Source organism: Amblyraja radiata, chromosome 4 (assembly GCF_010909765.2).
Source record: "Amblyraja radiata isolate CabotCenter1 chromosome 4, sAmbRad1.1.pri, whole genome shotgun sequence".
Taxonomy (NCBI): domain Eukaryota; kingdom Metazoa; phylum Chordata; class Chondrichthyes; order Rajiformes; family Rajidae; genus Amblyraja; species Amblyraja radiata.
The window spans coordinates 41,440,820-41,461,843 of NC_045959.1; the positions used below are offsets into that span (position 1 = coordinate 41,440,820).

Sequence of the window (21,024 nt, forward strand, 5' to 3'; positions counted from 1 at the left end):
GCACGCTTTGACAGGGAGAATACTGATGTGCCTTCCCGATTCCCCATTCGCTGTGATGGCATTTCAGTCTCAGTCACAGAGGCTGATGTCAGGAAATCCTTCAGAGGGGTGAACCCCCGAAAAGCACCTGGTCCTGATGGTATACCCGGTCGTGTTCTAAAAACCTGTGCGGACCAACTGGCGGGAGTTTTTACGGACATTTTCAACCTCTCACTTCTGAGGTCCCGACCTGCTTTAAAAGGGCATCAATTATACCGGTGCCCAAGAAGACTAAGGTGACGTGCCTCAATGACTATCGACCAGTGGCACTAACGCCGGTGGTGATTAAGTGCTTTGAGAGGTTGATTATGGAGCAAATCAACTCCTACCTCGACAAAAACCTGGACCCACTGCAGTTCGCGTACCGCCACAACAGATCAACGGTGGATGCGATCTCGCTGGCCCTCCACTCCGCACTGGACCACTTGGACAACAAAAACTCATATGTCAGGCTGTTATTCATTGATTACAGCTCGGCATTTAACACAATCATCCCCTCCAAACTGGTTACCAAACTCGCAGAACTGGGTCTCTGCGCATCCCTCTGCAACTGGATCCTCGACTTCCTCGTCCACAGACCACAGTCTGTTCGTATTGGTGGAAATGTGTCAGCCTCGATAACAATCAGCACGGGAGCACCTCAAGGCTGCGTGCTCAGCCCCCTGCTGTACTCACTCTATACCCATGACTGCGTAGCGAACCACAGTGCGAACTCCATCATCACGTTCGCTGATGACACCACCATCGTGGGGCGTATCACTGATGGGGATGAGTCAGAATATAGAAGAGAGATCGAGCAACTGTCCATATGGTGCCAGCGCAATAACCTGGCCCTCAACACCAGCAAAACCAAGGAACTGATTGTGGATTTTGGAAGGAGTAGGAGGGGGACCCACAGCCCCATTTATATCAACGGGTCGATGGTTGAAAGGGTCAAGAACTTCAAATTCCTGGGCGTGCACATCTCTGAAGATCTTTCCTGGTCCGAGAACACTAATGCAATCATCAAAAAAGCACATCAGCGCCTCTACTTCCTGAGAAGATTACGGAGAGTCGGATTGTCAAGGAAGACTCTCTCTAACTTCTACAGGTGCACAGTCGAGAGCATACTGACCGGTTGCATCGTGGCTTGGTTCGGCAATTTGAGCGCCCTGGAGAGGAAAAGACTACAAAAGTAGTAAACACTGCCCAGTTCATCATCGGCTCTGACCTTCCTTCCATCGAGGGGATTTATCGCAGTCACTGCCTCAAAAAGGCTGGCAGTATCATCAAAGACCCACACCATCCTGGCCACACACTCATCTCCCTGCTACCTTCAGGTAGAAGGTACAGGAGCCTGAAGACTGCAACAACCAGGTTCAGGAATAGCTACTTCCCCTCAGCCATCAGGCTATTAAACCTGGCTCGGACAAAACTCTGATTATTAACAACCACTTTCTGTTATTTGCACTTTATTTGCAGTTTATTTATTCATGTGTGTATATATTTATATCATGGTGTATTGACACATTTATCTGTACTGTAGTAAATGCCTTACTATTTTTCTGTGTGCTTAAGCAAAGCAAGAATTTCATTGTCCTATACAGGGACACATGACAATAAACTCACTTGACTTGACTTGACTTGGGAGGAGGAGTGGGTGTGTGTTGGGGCATTGTAAAGAAATGATTGCGTTGTTGATATTTTAACCATTTGATATTGCATTCTCAGTAAGAATGCAGGGCAAAAATCAGCCCTTTGATTCGCATTGGAAGCAATTCACCCCTTAACCACTTGTTTACCCCTTTCTAAGTCTTATTATTGGCCTGCTGTCAATCTTTAAAAGACTGAGACATGATCAAATCCCAACCTACATTACAAACAATCATTTAAATTTAGCTGGAAGAGAAGATTAATGAAGTAATGTCAATGTTGAATGCATATCAAATATATTATCTTTGTGCCAAATGTGAATCGGTTATTATTATTATTTTTTTTTAAACGTTTCAACCTTAAATTCTGACCAAATTTGGAATATCTATTTCAAGCCACAAGTATTATACATTTAATTGTTTGTAAAATTGCATTTGCTTTATTCATAACAATATTAAAAGCTCCATTGTACCATTGCAACAAAATGGAAATGGAGAGAGAACAGCTGATCTACAGCAAACTCCGCAATTAATACATTTTAAGATTAGCTGAAAATATTAAAACTAACAAAATGAATGCATGAGTAAATTATCTATGACACAATCTGCTTTATAGATTTAATTACTCCCAATTTCTCTGAGTATTGCAGGAATTTTAGGATGATATGTGCGTCATTATACTCCAGAGAAGATAATAGCACTAAATGCACAGTTGCTTCTCAACAACATATTTACTATTACTGACCAGGAACAAATTTCGCAGCACCAGCATTTTGAATTAGCAGTTGGAATGAATAAACACATGGCACCCATGCATTTAAATGCAATTTTACTTTTGAGGTAGATTGTGGGTGTAATTTTTATTCAGTTAATGCTTATGCAATCATTGAAACATTAAGGGTGCGCTTTGTTTGAGTTCAATTGAAGTAACATGGAAATTTTATGACTCATTCAATACACCACTGAAGCTGTTTCATACAAGGACTTTTCAAAAATAACCCCCCCCCCCTCGTCTTAATAAACTAGTGGCAAAGTAAATTAACAATTTGTTCAATTTACGACATCTGCATAATTCAGGGTGATAATACATCCAATCTCACGGGGCTCTTGGTAATATTTCTATGGAATTTAAAATCACGGAAAATATGGCAGAAATGAATTAGTCAGTTTATTGTACCCATACTAAATAGGTATTATACTAGAGTTATAAGCTAATCCTATGTAGGAAACAACTGCAGATGCTGGTTTAAATTGAAGGCAGACACAAAAAGCTGGAGTAACTCAGCAGGACAGGCAGCATCTCTGGAGAGAAGGAATGGGTGATGTTTCGGGTCGAGACCCTTCTTCAGACTGATGTCAGGGGAGTAGGCGGGACAGCTATTATAAGCTAATCCTATTGGCCTGTACTCTCTCCCACATACTTTGATATTCTATCTTTTCAAACATTCATAATATAATTACATTATAACATCTTTAATTAAATGAAAAATCATTCCACATTCTCATAAACCTCTACATGAACAGATATTCTTGTCACCTTTTCCCTATTTTAATTTTGCATAATTTTGATTGCCACAATTATAGTTTAATTATTTTGCTTCTAACACCAATCTCAAAATCTCACTGCAGTAAAGACCATGCAGCACAAATTACTCTCAAGGAAGAATACTTGGCTTTCTATTTTGCTCAGTGTGCCAGAAACGGAGTGAGCGAGTGTAAATAATATGCACGAGACAACTAAACCCAGGAGTGCAGGAAATAAATATCATTGGTACTTTCAGAACTCAATTCTGAACATCTAATTTTTCTATGCCAGGATGTACTTTATCACTTTAACAGGGCATGACTTCTCATCGACGGCTGAAAGAATTTTGGAATTATGTGTATCACCGTTATTGATAAATTGATGAGATAATGAACAAACTCCTTCATGTAACGGCAGCTAGAGAAATTGAATCCCTGTAGCAAAAACACTCTTCACACAGCAGTATTGCATGACATAAAATATATATTGATCAAGGCCTGGTAGGATCCTTTTAAGTAAATTGAAAAGTCTGAACTTCGTTGACACTATCATATATGTCTTGGCTGGTAAACAACACAATGATTCATTCTTAAGTAACAGTAGATTAATGATAGAATCATATTTTTCCCCCCTCCTTTTTAACCCACTGAGATACAGTGAGGGAAATTCCCCTGAAATACCAGGCAGCCTTGTAAACTTTTTCCATATGATTGTTTGCTTAAAATACAGAAATAGTGGTATATAACTCCACCCAAACCCTCTCATATTCTTCTTTTCCTTCCAAAGCATTGCTAAATTATATTCTGTCTTGTGATAAAATTTGATGTTAAATAAGTGAAAATGCTTCTGCTCGCTTTCGCTAAATGCCTTAGCTTAGCCTCGGACATAGCTTCGTCAAGCATGGAAAATAATATCTCAATATTTATCATATCAATACATTTTAGAATTTTGGAACCCTCTATTAGATGATTACATTTTTTCAAAATCTGAATTTTTGAAGCATTTTTTCTCAACGAGCACATTCCTGGAATCATTGCAGGTGAACCTTTCTGGAATCCATCCCACAAATAAGTGACTGAAACTACCATAAAAATCCTCAGCCATGGTTGATCTAATGACTTGTACAGCTGACAATAGGCAGTAGACAATAGACAATATGTGCAGGAGTAGGTCATTTGGCCCTTCAAGCCAGCACCGCCATTCAATGTGATCATGGCTGATCATCCCCAATCAGTACCCCGTCCCTGCCTTCTCCCCATATCCCCTGGGTCCGCTATTTTTAAGAGCCCTATCTAGCTCTCTCTTGAAAGCATCCAGACAACCTGCCTCCACCGCCCTCTGAGGCAGAGAATTCCACAGACTCACCACTCTCTGTGAGAAAAAGTGTTTCCTCATCTCCATTCTAAATGGCTTATTCCTTATTCTTAAACTGTGGCCCTGGTTCTGGACTCCCCCAACATCAAGAACACGTTTCCTGCCTCTAGCGTGTCCTAGCCCTTAACAATCTTATATGTTTCAATGAATCTCCTCTCATCCTTCTAAACTCCAGTGTACAAGCCGAGATGCTCCATTCTCTCAGCATATGACAGTCCCGCCATCCCGGGAATTAACCTTGTAAACCTACGCTGCACTCCCTCAATAGCAAAAATGTCCTTCCTCAAATTAGGGGACCAAAACTGCACACAATACTCCAGGTGTGGTCTCCATAGACCTCTTTGCTCCTATATTCGATTCCTCTTGTTATAAAGGCCAACATGCCATTCGCTTTCTTCACTTCCTGCTGTACCTACATGCTTACCTTCATAGACTGATGTACAAGGACCCCCAGATCCCGTTGTACTTCCCCTTTTCCCAACTTGACGCCATTTAGATAGTAATCTGCCTTCCTGTTTTTGCTACCAAAGTGGATAACCTCACATTTATCCACATTAAACTTCATCTGCCATGCATCTGCCTACTCCCCCAACCTGTCTAAGTCACCCTGCATTCTCATAGCATCCTCATCACAGTTCACACTGCCACACAGCTTTGTGTCATCTGCAAATTTGCTAATGTTACTTCAAATCATTGAAGTATATTGTAAATAGCTGCGGTCCCAGCACCGAGCCTTGCGGTACCCCACTAGTCACTGCCTGCCATTCTGAAAGGGACCTGTTAATCCCTACTCTTTGTTTCCTGTCTGCCAACCACATCTCTATCCATGTCAGCACTCTACCCCCAATACCATGTGCCCTAATTTTGCCCACTAATCTCCTATGTGGGACCTTATCAAATGCGTTCTGAAAGTCCAGGTACACTACATCCACTGGCTCTCCTTTGTCCATTTTCCTAGTTACATCTTCAAAAAATTCCAGAAGATTAGTCAAGCATGATTTCCCCTTCGTAAATCCATGCTGACTCGGACCGATCCTGTTACTGCTATCCAAATGTGCGGCTATCTCATCTTTTATAATTGATTCCAGCATCTTCCCCATCACCGATGTCATGCTAACTGGTCTATAACATTTCATTAATTTATCTACTAACTAGTCTATGTAATGCAGAAAGGTTACACTGATTCTATCTACACTCCTGCTTTTAAAATGTCCATGTGAATATATTCTGCATACTTATAGATTGTTCTTGCGGCCAAACTACCGTACTAATTTTGACCAGCCCAATCTTTCCCTTCCAATATCATGCACAACTCTCATTTGGTTTACATTGTTTCATTAACCTAGTAATCTAGGTGGCAGGTTTCATTTTGGGCATCAACATTTTACAATTTCTCTTACCCATTTATTAGTGTTTCTAAGCGAAGGCAGAACTTTTGCCAATCTCCAGAGTAATTTTGAGATTAATACCAGCCTCGATTGACTCGATTGACACTCAGAAGCTTGAAAGCGTACACCACTGGAGTCCAGAACAGCTTATTCCCCTCCGTTACTACCATAAACTAATGTACCATCTTTCATGTATTCATCTCTATCCCATTGTGGACATTAGACTTTGTCTATGGAATGGGTGCACCACAATGCTGAGAGGAAGCTGTAGAAATATCCTTCAAATATTCTGCTCTCTGTATCTTCTCCTTTGCTCTATCGATTGTACTTGAGTTTGAATAGATTGTATTTATGTATAGTATCAATTAATCTCATCAGTAGCACACAAAACAAAGCTTTTTTTCAGTACAATAATAAAGCTAAATAAAATAAAGATTTGAACTTGTAACACCATGCTATCTCAAGCATCTAGCTTTCTGGAAAGGACATCAGAATGGTTAGCAAAAGACGTTTATTAAGTTAACCACTCTTACATCATAATTACTCTGTCATTTCAACATCCAGTTGTCAATTATTTTCTGCATTTTATAAGACCTCTACAGTGCTTTCTTGATCTTTTTATCCCGAAAGAATTAATTTAGAAATGTTTCCGCTTTTAGTGATCTTGGCATCACAGACGGTGCCAGCATTTATTGTTCATCTTTAATTGCTGACAGGAAATTGCCAGTCATTGACTCAGTGTTACAGAGCAATGAAACAGGCCCATCATTGCCAACTCGGCCATGCTGACTGAGATAGCTATCTGAGCTGGTACCATTTGCCTGTGTTTGGCCTATATCATTCTTTACCTTTACGATCCATGTAAATATCTAAATGTAATTAACACTATTTGAAGGACATTTCTATGAATCTATCACCATTTGTGTGCAAAAGTTGCCCCTCACGTCCCTTTCAAGCCCTGAACATTTGGCGGTAACCACGAATTGAACCACTGCAGTCCTTGCAGTGAAGATGCTCTCACAGTGCTATTGGAGGAGCAAGTTCCAGGATTTAGATCCAGCAACAATGACACTTCCATCTCAGGATGGAGTGTGACTTGGAGGAGAACCTGCAGGTGGTGGAGGTCCCATGCATCTTGAAACTTTTAGACATTTTAGACTTTAGAGATACAGCATGGAAACAGGCCCTTCGGCCCACCGAGTCCACACCGACCAGAAATCACCCCATACACTAACACTATCCTACGCACTAGGGACAATTTACAATTTTACTGAAGCCAATTAACCAACAAACCTGTAAGTTTTTGGAGTATTGGAGAAAACTGGAGCACCCAGGGAAAACCCACGGGGTCACTGGGAAAATGTACAATCTCCATACAGACAACACCCATGGACAGGATCGAACCCGGGTCTCTGGCACTGGAAGGCAGCAGGCCTACTGCAGCTGCTCCACTCTGCTGCCCTTATTCTTTTTAGCGGTAGAGATTTCAAGTTTGGGAGGTGGTGACAGAACAGCGCATGTGACTGACTGCAGTGTTCACCATTACAGAATGCACTGCGGGTATGCTGCACTGACGGTGGAGGGAGTGAATGCTTTGTGCAGTCTCATGCACAGAGCCAAGCTTATTGAGCGATGTTGAAGTTGCACTCATTCCAAAAAACTGTCATGACTTGTGCCTTGTGGGTACTGAAAAGATTGTGTGACATCAATAAGTCACTTGCTACAGGATACCAAGGCTTCATTCTGCCTTCATAGCCCCAGGTCTTAATGTTAAGTTTCTGGTCAATGGCGAGCCAAATTCTTTATTGTAGACTTGGATATTACTTTTCAAGTGCTTGGATCAAATCAACACATGATCAACCAGCTTGGCCAGGAGGCAGAAGCTTGATTTTAACTTATTCAACCTAGTCCCGTGGTCTGTCAGAATGAAGTAATCCATCAGACATTTCTAAGCAAGGTTGCCAATAGGGACAATGTGTTATGCTTGTATTCTTCTTAGTATTCAAGGAATGTTAAATAGGAACTGAAATCACGATAAAGTTTGATTATATCTGTTATCCTCCACATATTTTATCTGCTTGTAACCTGCGGCAATAAAAGTGCAATCTGCAGCATCTACCTTTCAAACTTTTTTTTCCATGATAAAGAAACATTTATCACAATTCTAGTTGTGTTAGGAATGTGAATTCCATTTATTTGATGTATTTAACATTGCTGTGGTGACAAGCTGAATTTCCAGTCCCATTAATAACCTAAGACATTTCAGTATGAACAATTAATTTATTCAACTTTTCAAGATTAAAGTCAGACATTATAGTGGTTTCTTAATTTTTTTTAAATTTTAAACCCGATGCCAGGGATGGGTGGAGGGGGGGGGGGTGGGTGGGGGGGGGGGGGAGGTATATCTCCATCTCCATCTCTTTTCTTATTTCTTTTCTTTTCTCTTGCACTTCTTTGGTAGCTTAGGGGTCTTTTTCTCACTTTTTCTTATTTTACTTCTCTTTCTTCATGTTTTTTCTCTCTTTTTTCAAATTTTTTCATTTTTTTTAAATTTAGGTTCTAACGTTAAAAATCAAGCTGTACAATAATTGTATAACTGTTATGTCAATCGCCATATCCTTGTACAATCGCTTCTAATAAAATAAATAAAAAATAAAAAAAAGTTTAGATTCATGATTGATATTCAATAATTCAACACTTCAGTGGAATACCGTCAGAGATTGCTTATCTGTTTCTTTCCCCAAGGAAACTGAGTGAGGAGTTAATGCAATCGGCTTTTTAATCAATGAAGTGCTTGAAATTTGTGCAAAGAAAGTTATTTTGCTGTATCTTATGGCGTTGACTTAATTTCTTGGGTACCATATAATCGCAGAAATTAAATCACAGGTGATTAAAACAAAAGAAGTGTTGTAAATTCTCAGCAGGCCAAGCAACATCTGTAGCAAGAAAATCAGTATCAACATTTTAGTTAGGTCAAAGTGCACTGAAATAGGCCCCTCGATCCAACAGCCTACTGTGTAGAAACATATCAAATGTCTTGCTTAAATTCGTATTAAAAATGTCTATGGCCAAGCCCTTGTCAACCTTCTTGGTTATTCCTTCAAAAACAATCAAATTAGTGTGACACAACCTCCCATGGGCAAAACCATGCTGACTATCCCTAATCAGTCTCTTTCTATCCAAATGCAAATACTGTATGTCTTATCCCTCAACATCTTCTCCAGTAACTTATCTACCACAGATGTTATGATCACTACATGTCTATAGTTCCCAGGATTTTTCAAGCAGCCATTTTTAAATTGAGGCACATTTGCCACCCTCCAATTGGCCTTACTCATGTCTTGCAAGGATTCATATAAACCAAGGAAGGCATCTGCAATTTCTTCTCTCATTTTCCACAGTTTCCTTGGATATCTCTGATCAGGCCAAGGAGATTTATCTACTTTGATGCAGCTTATGATGTTCAGCATCTCCTTGACCATAATATAGACTGCCCTCAAAACATCTCTGTTGCTTGACCCAAGTTCCCCGGTCTTCATGCCTTTTTCCACAGGCAAAACTAATGGAAAATACTAATTGAGAATCTTGCCCATGTCCTGCAGCTCCACACAGAGATAACCACTTTGCTTTCTGAGCGGCTCTATTCTCTCTCTCTAGTTACCCTCTTTTCCTTAATATACTTGTAAAATCTCTGGATTCTCATTAATCCTGTCTGGCAGAGCTATATCCTGATCCCTTTTGTTCTTCTGATTTCCTTCTTAAGTATGCGCCTCAGAACCCAAAACTTCTCAAGGAAGACAAAAATGCTGGAGAAACTCAGCGGGTGAGGCAGCATCTATGGAGCGAAGGAAATAGGCAACTTTCCTGGTCAAAACCCTTCTTCAGACTGATGTGAGGATGGGGGGCGGGCGGAAAGAAGAAAGGAAGAGGTGGAGTCAGTGGGCTGAGAAGGGGAGGAGAAAGTAGGGATAACCTGAAATTAGCGAAGTCAATGTTCATACCGCTGGGGTGGGAGGGGGAGTTGAAGTGCTGAGCCATCAGTAGATCAGGTTGGTTATTGCGAACCAAGCGGAGGTGTTCGGCGAAGCGATCGGCAAGCCTACGCTTGGTCTCACCGATGTAAAGCAGCCGACATTAGGTTGGAGGAGGTGCAGGTGTCAGAGGATTATTTGCTGTATGTGACGGCTGGTAGGATGGAAGGTGAGGACAAGGGGGACTCTGTCCTTGTTACAAGTGGGGGGGATGGGGAGTGAGAGCAGAGTCACGGGGTAGAGAAGAGACCCTGGTGAGAGCCTCATCTATAGTAGAAGAGGGGAACCCCCATTCCCTGAAGAATGAGGACATCTCCGATGGTGTGGAAATTCTCAAGGAATACATTTTATACCAGCTGCCTATACCTGTTCCACATCTCCTTCTTTTTCCTCAGCTTCACTTTGTGTTGTCATCTTCATTATTCACAGCTGCTTTTCCTTCACTCAAACAGGAGCATGCATGCTTTAAACTCTCACCATCACACATTCTTTAAAAAGCATCCCACTCTTTGTTCACAAATCTACTCCAATCAACTTTAGCAAGTGCGTAGGAAGGAACAGCAGATGCTGGTTTACAGTGAAGATAGACGCGAAATGCTGGAGTAACTCAGCGGGACAGGCAACATCTCTGGATAGGAATGGGTGATGTTTCAGGTCGAGGCCCTTCTTCAGAATGGTATTCAGTTCAGGGTTTACAAAAATCACTTGGATAACAGAAGAAGAATCTAAAGAAGGATCTCAACCCAAAAAGTCACCCATTAATTTTCTCCAGAGATGCTGCCTGACCAATTGAGTTACTCCAGCAGTTTATGTCTAACTTCAGCAAGTTCCTGTCTAATACCAAAGTTGGCCTTGTCTCTTAGCAGACCAGTCTTCAGACCAGTCCTGTCCTTATCCAAAACTATTTTAAAGCCATAGAACAATGGTCCCTGGTCCTATAAGGCACACCCACCAACACCGTCACTTCAGTTGATGACCTTCCTTTTTTTTTTGCACTCAACATTTATTAACAAGACAAAGTACACGTACAAACAAGATATACAAATCACACAGCGGCTGTCAGCATCACATCAGATCATCTTAGAGTTCTGTTGCATAAGCATCATATTCACAGGCACCCAAGCAAGCTCATCATATTTAATCCTACTTAATATATAATCACCCATTATGTTAAACCAGACACTTTTATGCCACTTGAAGAACTTATTTTGTCATTGATCGCCACTAGGTATTCACTTATACACAGTCACAATCATGTCTGTACATTTGGTTCCAAATACACATATCCAATACCAATCAAACTCCTCCCCTCCACTGGGGCTATGGCGAAATCGTGTCCTTAATCAGTCTTGGCAGTTGTAGTAATGCCGGTGTCCACATCCGTCCTTAACTGGAGTTTAGCTGTTATGCTTTCCATTAAATATATACTTTTCAGTCTTTCCCTCCACTGTTGAACATTTGGTGGCTTTACATTTCTCCATGACACTGTAATCATCTTCTTTGCAATCAACAGCAATAGCAACACCCCAAGCAAGTATGTCTGATTTTTGGTATCTATATTTTCTGGAGTCTCTCCAAGTATGAGGAATGCCGGCTCCAGAGGTAGATCCACTCCCAAGATTAGCTTGATCTCCGCCTGAATGCCTCTCCAATATTGATACAATTTGGGACAATCCCCAAAAATATGGGTATGATCACCAATCTTCCCGCATTGTCTCCAGCATAAATCTAAGGTGTTGCTGTATCTTGCTAACATAAGAAGAGTCTTAAATACTCCCATTCTAGTTTTCCATTCAAACTCCCTCCAGGCGGGGCTGTTTGTTAACTTATGACCCAAAAGACATGTATTTTCCCACATTTCGTCAGTAATAATAATATTCATTTCCAATTCCCATTTCTGTTTCGTTTCTATATTGTTTCCTATTACATAATCTTGAAGTCCTTTCTATGTGGGATATCAGATTCTTTTTTATCACTCCCTCCATAGTCACCAGGAAAATCTTTTCTAAATTAGAAGGTGATTGACCTTTCATCAGAACTGGGAAAAGTAAAGCAGGTACTGGATGCAAAGGAAATATCTGCTGTGTATGACTAGCCTTTGTCACTAACTCCACCCTTATATAAATCAAAACCGCCCTCATCTGTATCTACCCATCACTTGCCAAGCTTTGTCCTGCTCCCACCTCTCTTCTCCAGCTTTCTCCCCACTACTACTATCAGCCCGACAAAGGTTCCAGACCCGAAACATGGCATATCTATTTCCTCCGTTGCTTGACCCACTGAATTCCGCCAAAACTTGGTATTTTGCTCAAGTTTCCACCACCTGCAGTTCAATGTGTTGCGATTAGAATTGCCCTTTTCATATCAACATATATGATTGTCAATCGGCCGGTGTAGTCCATTCCATCTCTCAGAATGTTCCCGTTATTCTCATTTCCTCCACTTATCTTTTAAAATCTGTTTTCTCTCATGTGCTCATAGACTTCCCCGATCCTCCTGACACTTAACTACATTGTTGTAATTCATACAGGTAGCAGCTAATTCTCCTGCCACCTACCTACATTGTGGTGATTTATGGCAGCCAATTAACTTACCTGCACTTCCCTTGAATGTGAGAAAAAAGACAGAGCAATCTGGGAAATACCAATGCTCATGGGAAGTGTGTGTAAAAGGCCTGTCCCACTTGGGCGTCATTTACGCGACATCATTTACTCGTCACGACACATGCGTGATGAGCGCATGGTGTGCATTACGCACGCATGGTGCATGGTGATGTAGGTAGTGACGCGTGGGATTCACAAAATCTTCGCGCGCCACCTGCATGATGCACAAATGACGCCAAAGTAATTCACACAGCTAGCATCCAAAGTCAGAGTCAAACTCGGGTGATTGAAGTGGTGTTGGAGACGCACTATATGCTGGGCCACCCATTAGTTATTTTAGCTTGCACGAATGTGGTTTAGCATTTATAATGCATTAACAGTTGAGAGACTTAAATGAGGGGTGCTAACTTCATGTTGTGAGATGCATGTCGCCCTTCTGTTATCCAAATGATTTTTGTAAACCCTGAACTGAATACCATTCGGAAGAAGGGTCCCGACCTGAAATGTCACCCATCCTTTTTCTCCAGAGATGCTGCCTGACGCGCTGTTACTCCAGCACCTTGTGCCCACCATACTTCTATTCTCTGGTTGGTGTCAGGAGATCACTGTTGCACCAAATATTCATTCAAATCAACAAATATGCATAGACATACAGTAGACATCAAAAACATAAATGCATCAGCATTGTATACATTGGAAATGTAAATGTAGTGCTATGACTCCACTTCATTTAGGATATTAGAAAAAAAAAAAAATATTGTTAAAGGTATAGAATACAGATGACCATAAAAGCCAACTATTGACAACATTCATAAACAGGCACGGTGGCACAGCAGCAGAGTTGCTGCCTTACAGCGCTTACAGCGCCAGACACCCGGGTTCGATCCCGACTACGGGTGCTCTCTGCATGGAGTTTATACATTCTCCCCGTGACCACCTGGGTTTTCTCCGAGATCTTCAGATTTCTCCCACACTCCAAAGATGTACAGGTTTGTAGGTTAACTGGTTTGGTATAAATGTAAAACTGTCCCTAGTGTATGCGCAGGATAGTGTTAATGTGTGGGTCGGTGCGGACTCGGTGGGCCAAAGGGCCTGTTTCCGTGCTGTATCTCTAAACTAAGGTGCAATAGCATAGTGATTAACTTACTGTTTTGGATCCAGAGCCCTGACTACTAATATGGAGTCGAGTCTTTGAATTCCATCCATGAAGGGCAATTGGAGAATTAAAATCCAAAATTTATTATAGCAAAGATGAAACTACTGGATTGTTGTAGTAATCCATCTGATTCACTATTGTCTTTCAGGGCAGAAATTCAGCCATCTTTACCCATCTTCACCCAGGCTGACCTGCATGTGATTGGCTGCTGGCTGCCCTCAAAAGTCACAAATAACAGTGGGCAAGAATTAAGAAGCAAAACATCTGAAATAAAACATAGTGCTAGAAATATTCAACAGGCTAGACCGCATCAATACCAACAGTTCAAGTCAACCTCCTTTCAGCAAAACAGCAATTGCTAGCCTAACCAGCAATGATGTACCTGATTAATTAAAAAGACATTGCCTTTTGTGAATTTACGCAAGATCCTTAGGAAGGTAAGCTGCACATAAAAAAAACTTGATTTTGAGCAAACGCGGTGCAAGAAATATTTGAGGTAGTCTCCAATTTTTTTTCCTGCCCACTTTGTTCATCTCTGGTCAGCTACATGTCACAGATGACTTAATCTATCAAACCAGCAACGCAAAAAATGTAAATGTCTGTGTTGCTTTTGAACACGTTACTTTATCCTGTAAATATTCTAATGCATTCACAGCTAACTATTTATTCACCTATTTTTAAACAGTTATTAAAGTGACTTTCACAGTATGTTTCACAGGTATTTCTTCTGGCCTCCAGTTTTGAGATGTTTGCTGTCTTTCCATTAAAGTTATTTTTAACTTTGTATGACAAGTTCACGAGATAACCTGCATTGTTTGTATTTAAACATGATATGTTTGTCATTGCGGACCCTTTGTGTCCTTTTTAATTTAATTTTCTTGAAGAAATCAGGCTGCTCCAACCTCATCTACTGCATCCGCTGCTCTAGATGTCAGCTGATTTACATCGGGGAGACTAAGCGGAGGTTGGGCGATCGTTTCGCCGAACACCTCCGCTCAGTCCGCAATAACCTACCTGAACTCCCGGTGGCTCAGCACTTCAACTCCCCCTCCCATTCCCAATCCGACCTCTCTGTCCTGGGTCTCCTCCATTGCCAGAGTGAGCAACACCGGAAATTGGAGTAACTGCACCTCATATTCCGCCTGGGTTGCTTGCGTCCGGATGGCATGAATGTTGAATTCTCCCAGTTTTGCTAGCCCTTGCTGTCTCCTCCCCTTCCTTAACCCTCGAGCTGTCTCCTCCCATCCCCCCGCCCTCGGGCTCCTCCTCCTCCCTTTTTCCTTCCTTCTCCCCCCCATCCCCCATCAGTCTGAAGAAGGGTTTCGGCCCGAAACGTCGCCTATTTCCTTCGCTCCATAGATGCTGCTGCACCCGCTGAGTTTCTCCAGCATTTTTGTGTACCTTCGATCTTCCAGCATCTGCAGTTCCTTCTTGAACAGGCTGCAAGCATTGGTCATTTACATGGAAATAGATGTCATGAAGCCGTGCTTTTGTGCTACTCAAAAGGAACCTCTCTAACTTGGTCCATGGTTATGGAGTCCGGAACATGGGTGCTCCTCTTGGGAGATTCCTTTCAAGGTTTTCTACCAGATCTTCACTTTTAGACTCCATCCTAATCATGTCCTGGCCACTCTCCAACTGATTCCATCTCCAATAATTCCCCAATCTGAACATTAGGTTCCTGCCCATCCCTGTTAGATGAACCCTGAGGTTCTCCATCTCTCACCACCACCCCCACAGCAACCCAAAAGGACCTTCAATGATATCCACCCCCTCTTCTGCTCCAAAATGAACTACTTAGGATCATCTAGAAGGTCTGCAATATTGGAGCTTGTAGACATGAAGACTTTATGCTCGTTCACATCCATAAGCACCTGGGTGGGGAGGAGGGATGGAGAAGCAGAAACTACATATAAATAATGTGATTTATTTCTCTTTACTGTACAATGCACATTAGCAGCTAAACACACCTTTAGAAATGCAACATAACTTTTGGGCCAATGCACAACAAGGGGGTGCCCAGAACTACACACATTAATCTGTATATGCGATAAGGATAGAGTTGTACAGGGCTAACGTGACCTCTGTTAAAGTATAATTAAAATTAAATGCATTGCTGTGTTGCAACATGCACTGAATTGAAGGGGGGGGGGGGGGTGTATGGGTTGATTGCAGCTTTGCATGCGGAGATTGTTTAGGTCTCTAAATAATGGGGCGAGGGATGTTCTTGTGTCTTCAAAAGATGCGTAGTGCTTTGGCAGTAGGGTGGTCTGATGGTGGTGTGGGGGTGTTGTCACAAGCCCTTTGGGGGCAGGGGTAGGTGTGAAGTCTGCATGGTGCAGGGGTCTTGTTGGAGGTGACAGTATTGGTCTGTTGGGAGTCGGAGATGGTGGTGTGGGGATGGGGGCAGGGCGGAGGTCGAGTTGGTTGCAGTATCCTTGTTCTGGCTGACTGCCTTGGGAAGGTAATCTGGTTTCCTGGAGCACCAGTGCCTCACAGCTCCTGCGACCCAGGTACAATGCTGATGTCCAGTGCTGTCTGACTGAAGCTTGCACATTCTTCTCCCGTCCAAAGGTCTCCTCCAGGCCCTGATAGGTTAACCGGTTACTGGAAGTTGCCCCTTATCGTAAGTACATACTAGAAGAATCAGAAAGATCAAAAAGGGCAAAGTTTGTGGGTATATAGGAAAGTAAGTTGTGGGGCTCCAGGAGAATCAGATGATGGGGAATTGGGCTGATGGAGCTGGATGCATTTGTTGGGCTGAATGGTCTCCTTTCGTGTCATTGATAATCAGTACTCTATTAATTGGAAGGTAGACAAAAATGCTGGAGAAACTCAGCGGGTGAGGCAGCATCTATGGAGCGAAGGAAATAGGCAGCGTTTCGGGTCGAGACCCTTCTTCAGACTACCTTCGATTTTCCAGCATTTGCAGTTCCTTCTTAAACACACTATTGATTGGAAGACTATTTAATACTGTCAATTCATAGTAAATAATATTTATTTTCATTTTCTGCTCCTGTGGCTAGAAGCACATGCACATGCACAGTGCTTAAGCATATATTGCCTTCAACAAATACGTCAAAATATATTCACCATTTTATAGATTTTCATTGAAACTGTAAATTAAAAAATTGCAGATGCTGACAATCTGAAATAAAAATGGAAAATGCTGAAAACACTAGAAAATGTTTCCGCCTGAAACATGAACTTTTTCTCTCTCCACGGATGCTGCCCGACCTACTGGGTGTTCATTTTCTGTTTTTCTTTTAGCTTTCAGCATGTATTGACCTTCCTCTTGAAGCTTGGTTTTACAAGCAAATACGTGATTTTAGAAATACTTTTCATGCTCACCTTCAAAATAATTGATCACAAGCACAACAAGAATAGTTAACATACCCTACCTTTTAACAGCTGGGATTCTAGAACAGTTGCACTGCAAGTCAGTGGCCAAGGACAATATTTTACTTTCTCATTACACTCTACTGCCAAACCAGCTGCGAGAGTTAATTTACCATTAAGGTCCACTGCCCTTAAGATCCTCCAGAAGATAAACACAAATTGCTGGAGTATAGTAACTCAGTGGGACAAGTAGCTTCTCTGGAGAAAAGGAATGGGTGACGTTTTGGGTTGAGACCTTCTTCAGACTGAAAGTTAGGGGAGAGGGCGTCTAGAGATATGGAGGGGTAAGGGGTGTAAATGACAGATCAAAGCAGACAATGTTAAGGAAATGTAGAATGGTACATTTTTAGCTGAGGGGAAGGTGACAGAACCAGGGGCCACAGTTTAAGAATAAGGAGCAAGCCATTTAGAACGGAGACGAGGAAACACATTTTCTCACAGAGAGTGGTGAGTCTGTGGAATTCTCTGCCTCAGAGGGTGGTGGAGGCAGGTTCTCTGGATGCTTTCAAGAGAGAGCTAGACAGGGCTCTTAAAAATAGCGGAGTCAGGGGATATGGGGAGAAGGCAGGAACGGGGTACTGATTGGGGATGATCAGCCATGATCACATTGAATGGCGATGCTGGCTCAAAGGGCCAAATGGCCTGCTCCTGCACCTATTGTCTATTGACAAGGAGGCATACAATCAGTAAAATTAATCAGGACAGTGAAACTAATCAGAGAAATAGGTTGGGGGAGGGACGTAGAGAGAGGGAAAGCAAGGATTACTTGGTTAGAGTAATCAATATTCATTGATTATAATGTAAACTGCCCAAGCAAAATATGAGGTGTTGTTCCTCCAAATTGTGTTGGGCCACTCTGACAGTGGGAGAGGCCCAGGACAGAAAGGTCAGTGTGGGAATGGGGAGGGGGAGTTAAAGTATTTAGTATCTGGGAGGTCACGTAGGTGGACTGAGTGGAGATCCTCCATCCATCGTTTGATGAGGTATCAAATTGCAACTTAGATTATTTATTCTAATGGTTCAGGCAAACATCATGATCACTTATCACTATTTAAAAGGGAATTTCCCATGTTGCTCTGGTCAACATTCCTTCCAGCAAAATCATACCAACTGTTTGTGTATCAGGTTGCAGTTATTTTGCAGTAAGATTTGCCTATGTAATAATCATGGCACTTAATTTGTTACAAAAGTGCAAGATTACTTTCTCATTTTTACAAAATGAACATAAATGTATGTAGTTGCATCTCCCTGCACTTATTTAATTGTCTCCACAACTTGCAAATATTTATCATCTTCTTTCTCAAAAGACCATTTTGCCTTGTCTATGAGTCTTTAAAATTATATTCAATTAAAAACATTTTAATCCTCGACAGAAAGATAAAGCTCTCAACAGGGTTAAATTGTGAGAGCACGTTGTACAAGTTTGGGCGTATTTTCACAGAAATTGTAGATTAAGGGACGATTTTGGTTGAAGAACTGAAGGAAAATAGAAGTTCAAAAGGACATAAATATAATTTTTAGGAGTGGTTTCAGGAAGCAGTGTTGTACATAAGACGTCACAAAAAGATGGGATTCACTGCATCTGAAGGTACGCATGTTTGTTCAAATGGAATTAATAAGATTTGAGACTGTCAGCTCCATATCTCAGTATGATAACACAACAAAATTGAGATATACATCAAACATTATTCCATTGAAAGGCCAAGGATTGTGCGATTGAATGGCATTTGCAAGTGTTCATATAACTGGGTTGATCTGTATCGATGATTGCTTGGTTGGTATTCCTTGGTGTGAATCTCTACAAGTGCTGTACTCTCATACGGTGACCTACCATCCTCAAATAGGGGGGGGGGGGGGATCTGCTTTATAAGTTTACAAGTTCATACAAATAGAGTTTCTCCTTTTATAAAAATTAATAGCACTACATCTATTGCCCTCTATTGTTCTGGAAATGATAGTCACTTCACCATCTCCAGAACATTTTGTTCTGCTTAAGGATAATCATATAGAAACTGTTATAAACTGACTTTACCACAAAGGAACAGTGGTGGAAAATAGTTGGGAAAACATCACACTGGCTAAACAGTTGAGGAAGCTTAACCCTACAGCAAAGCTAACCCGACGATTCTATCAATCACAAGTTATAGAAATCCATGAGATCACAAATTATGTTCAGACCAATCCCACTTACATTCGCAATAAATGTATCATTGTTAAAATAAAAGCAAAACGATGGGTTAGAAGATATGATCCCTGTTAACAATTTATCTTCTTTTGTTCTTGCACGGAATATGTTGAAAGACCATAAGCCTCATATTAGGCAAAGCAGATCTCACCAATCTGACGAAGAACAGTGTTGCCAGTTGGAAGGGATGTAACAAAATTGCTAGTGTTATACCTGCTCTGAGCAATAGCACATGGTATAAATGCATTAATGAAAGCGTTATATGACTTCATGTCCGGCTTTTAGGACATAATATTCAGATTTGTGTATTTTTGTAAAGAATGAGAAAACATGGAAACATCAAAGTGTATTATACCCATCCCTACGGGCTTACATACGCACAGAAAGCTGGCATTAGAAAAAAAAGTAAGTGTGTTGGAAGAACACACGGAAAGCTTGATGCGTACAACCTTCCCACAGTAGAGAAGCCTTTCTATTCCAAATTCTCAAATGCGTTCTCTCAGAGCAATTCATCGACACTCCTCGTGCTATGAAACAATAGCCTACTCGCCAGATGTTTTACTGCAAAACCACGCCTTTTAAATTCTCCCCCAAATTCCTATAGCACTAACGATGTCCTTTGCAAAACAGGAAATTCTGACAAAATGTAATGTAAACACGCCGAATCGTTTGCTTCTTTCAACCGTCGCTTTAAAGTATTTGCATTCAATTGTTAAAAGGCAGCAAAAAAAATTGCTGTTAAAAAAATAATAATTATAAACTCACTCACCTCTCTTTGAAAAGGTTAAATACGCATATGGATTAGAGCATTCTGGATATTTTGTTGACCTGAAAGTCAGCTGCTGTCACGCTCGGCTATTGAATGCCTTCGCCCTGTTTGGTAATCCAGAGAAGCTGTGCTGTGGGCAGCTGCGAACCAGCTTTGCTGCATGACATCAAGTGGGATTCAACCACTCCAGCAGACGCTGGGTTTCTCCTCCGCTCTCACACATACAATACCACCCTTTGTGGTCCCCATCTGACAAAGCTACCGCGGGTGTGAGGCTGAATTCTCCTTTTCATTCCCTTCTGTCCGTTCATTTTTTACCCCCTCTCCCCTGCTTTTACAACGCTGCGATGTTTCCAATTGCTCTTCGCAAGGACCGTTCTCTTTTGCTAATGCGACCGGCCGTGTGGAATTCTCACACTTTGTTGGGGGAATAAAGGATGGTTGCCAAGAAGGGAGAGAGCGTGTGGCAGGAAATCCACGAAACGATTCTCAGACTCAAACCGCTGATTAATTCAATTCATCTGGGCAGTTTAACGAATTAACACCTCTCCTGTCTGTTTGCCCATTATGATATATCAACATGCCGACTTTCTAGAACGGAACCTGTGTGAAACATGCAGATTTTCGTCCCAATTTTACAATATTATTGACCAATGTTATCCAATTCAATTCAATTCAACTTTAATGTCATTGCACAAATACTAAGTATGGGTACAACGAAATGCAGTTTTGCGTCAGTCCGTAGTAGTAGTGCATATAGAAATTTAAAAAAAAAGAAGATACAGAATAATCAAAAATACAGAATAATTAAACAATGGGGACGGAGGGACCGGAGAAATCTATCGGCGGGACTCCGAGTTCAGCAGTGTGATGGTATAATTGTAGAAGCTGTTCCTCATCCTACTGGTACGAGACCTGAGGCTC

The 21,024-nt window shown here is 41.5% G+C and overlaps 1 protein-coding gene across 2 annotated transcripts in view; it reads right to left on the bottom strand.

Annotated features, from left to right (window-relative positions):
• The window catches only part of pkia (cAMP-dependent protein kinase inhibitor alpha), an 86,799-nt gene extending 66,140 nt beyond the window's left edge, over positions 1-20,659 (bottom strand). Inside the window, exon 1 of one of the 2 annotated variants that reach the window (XM_033019252.1) lies at positions 20,101-20,628. The gene's annotated coding sequence lies outside the window, so the exon portion shown is untranslated. Of the gene's footprint in view, positions 1-20,100 lie in introns of both variants that reach the window. The other variant, XM_033019250.1, reaches the window with a different exon arrangement.
• Positions 20,660-21,024: the final 365 nt, after the last annotated feature.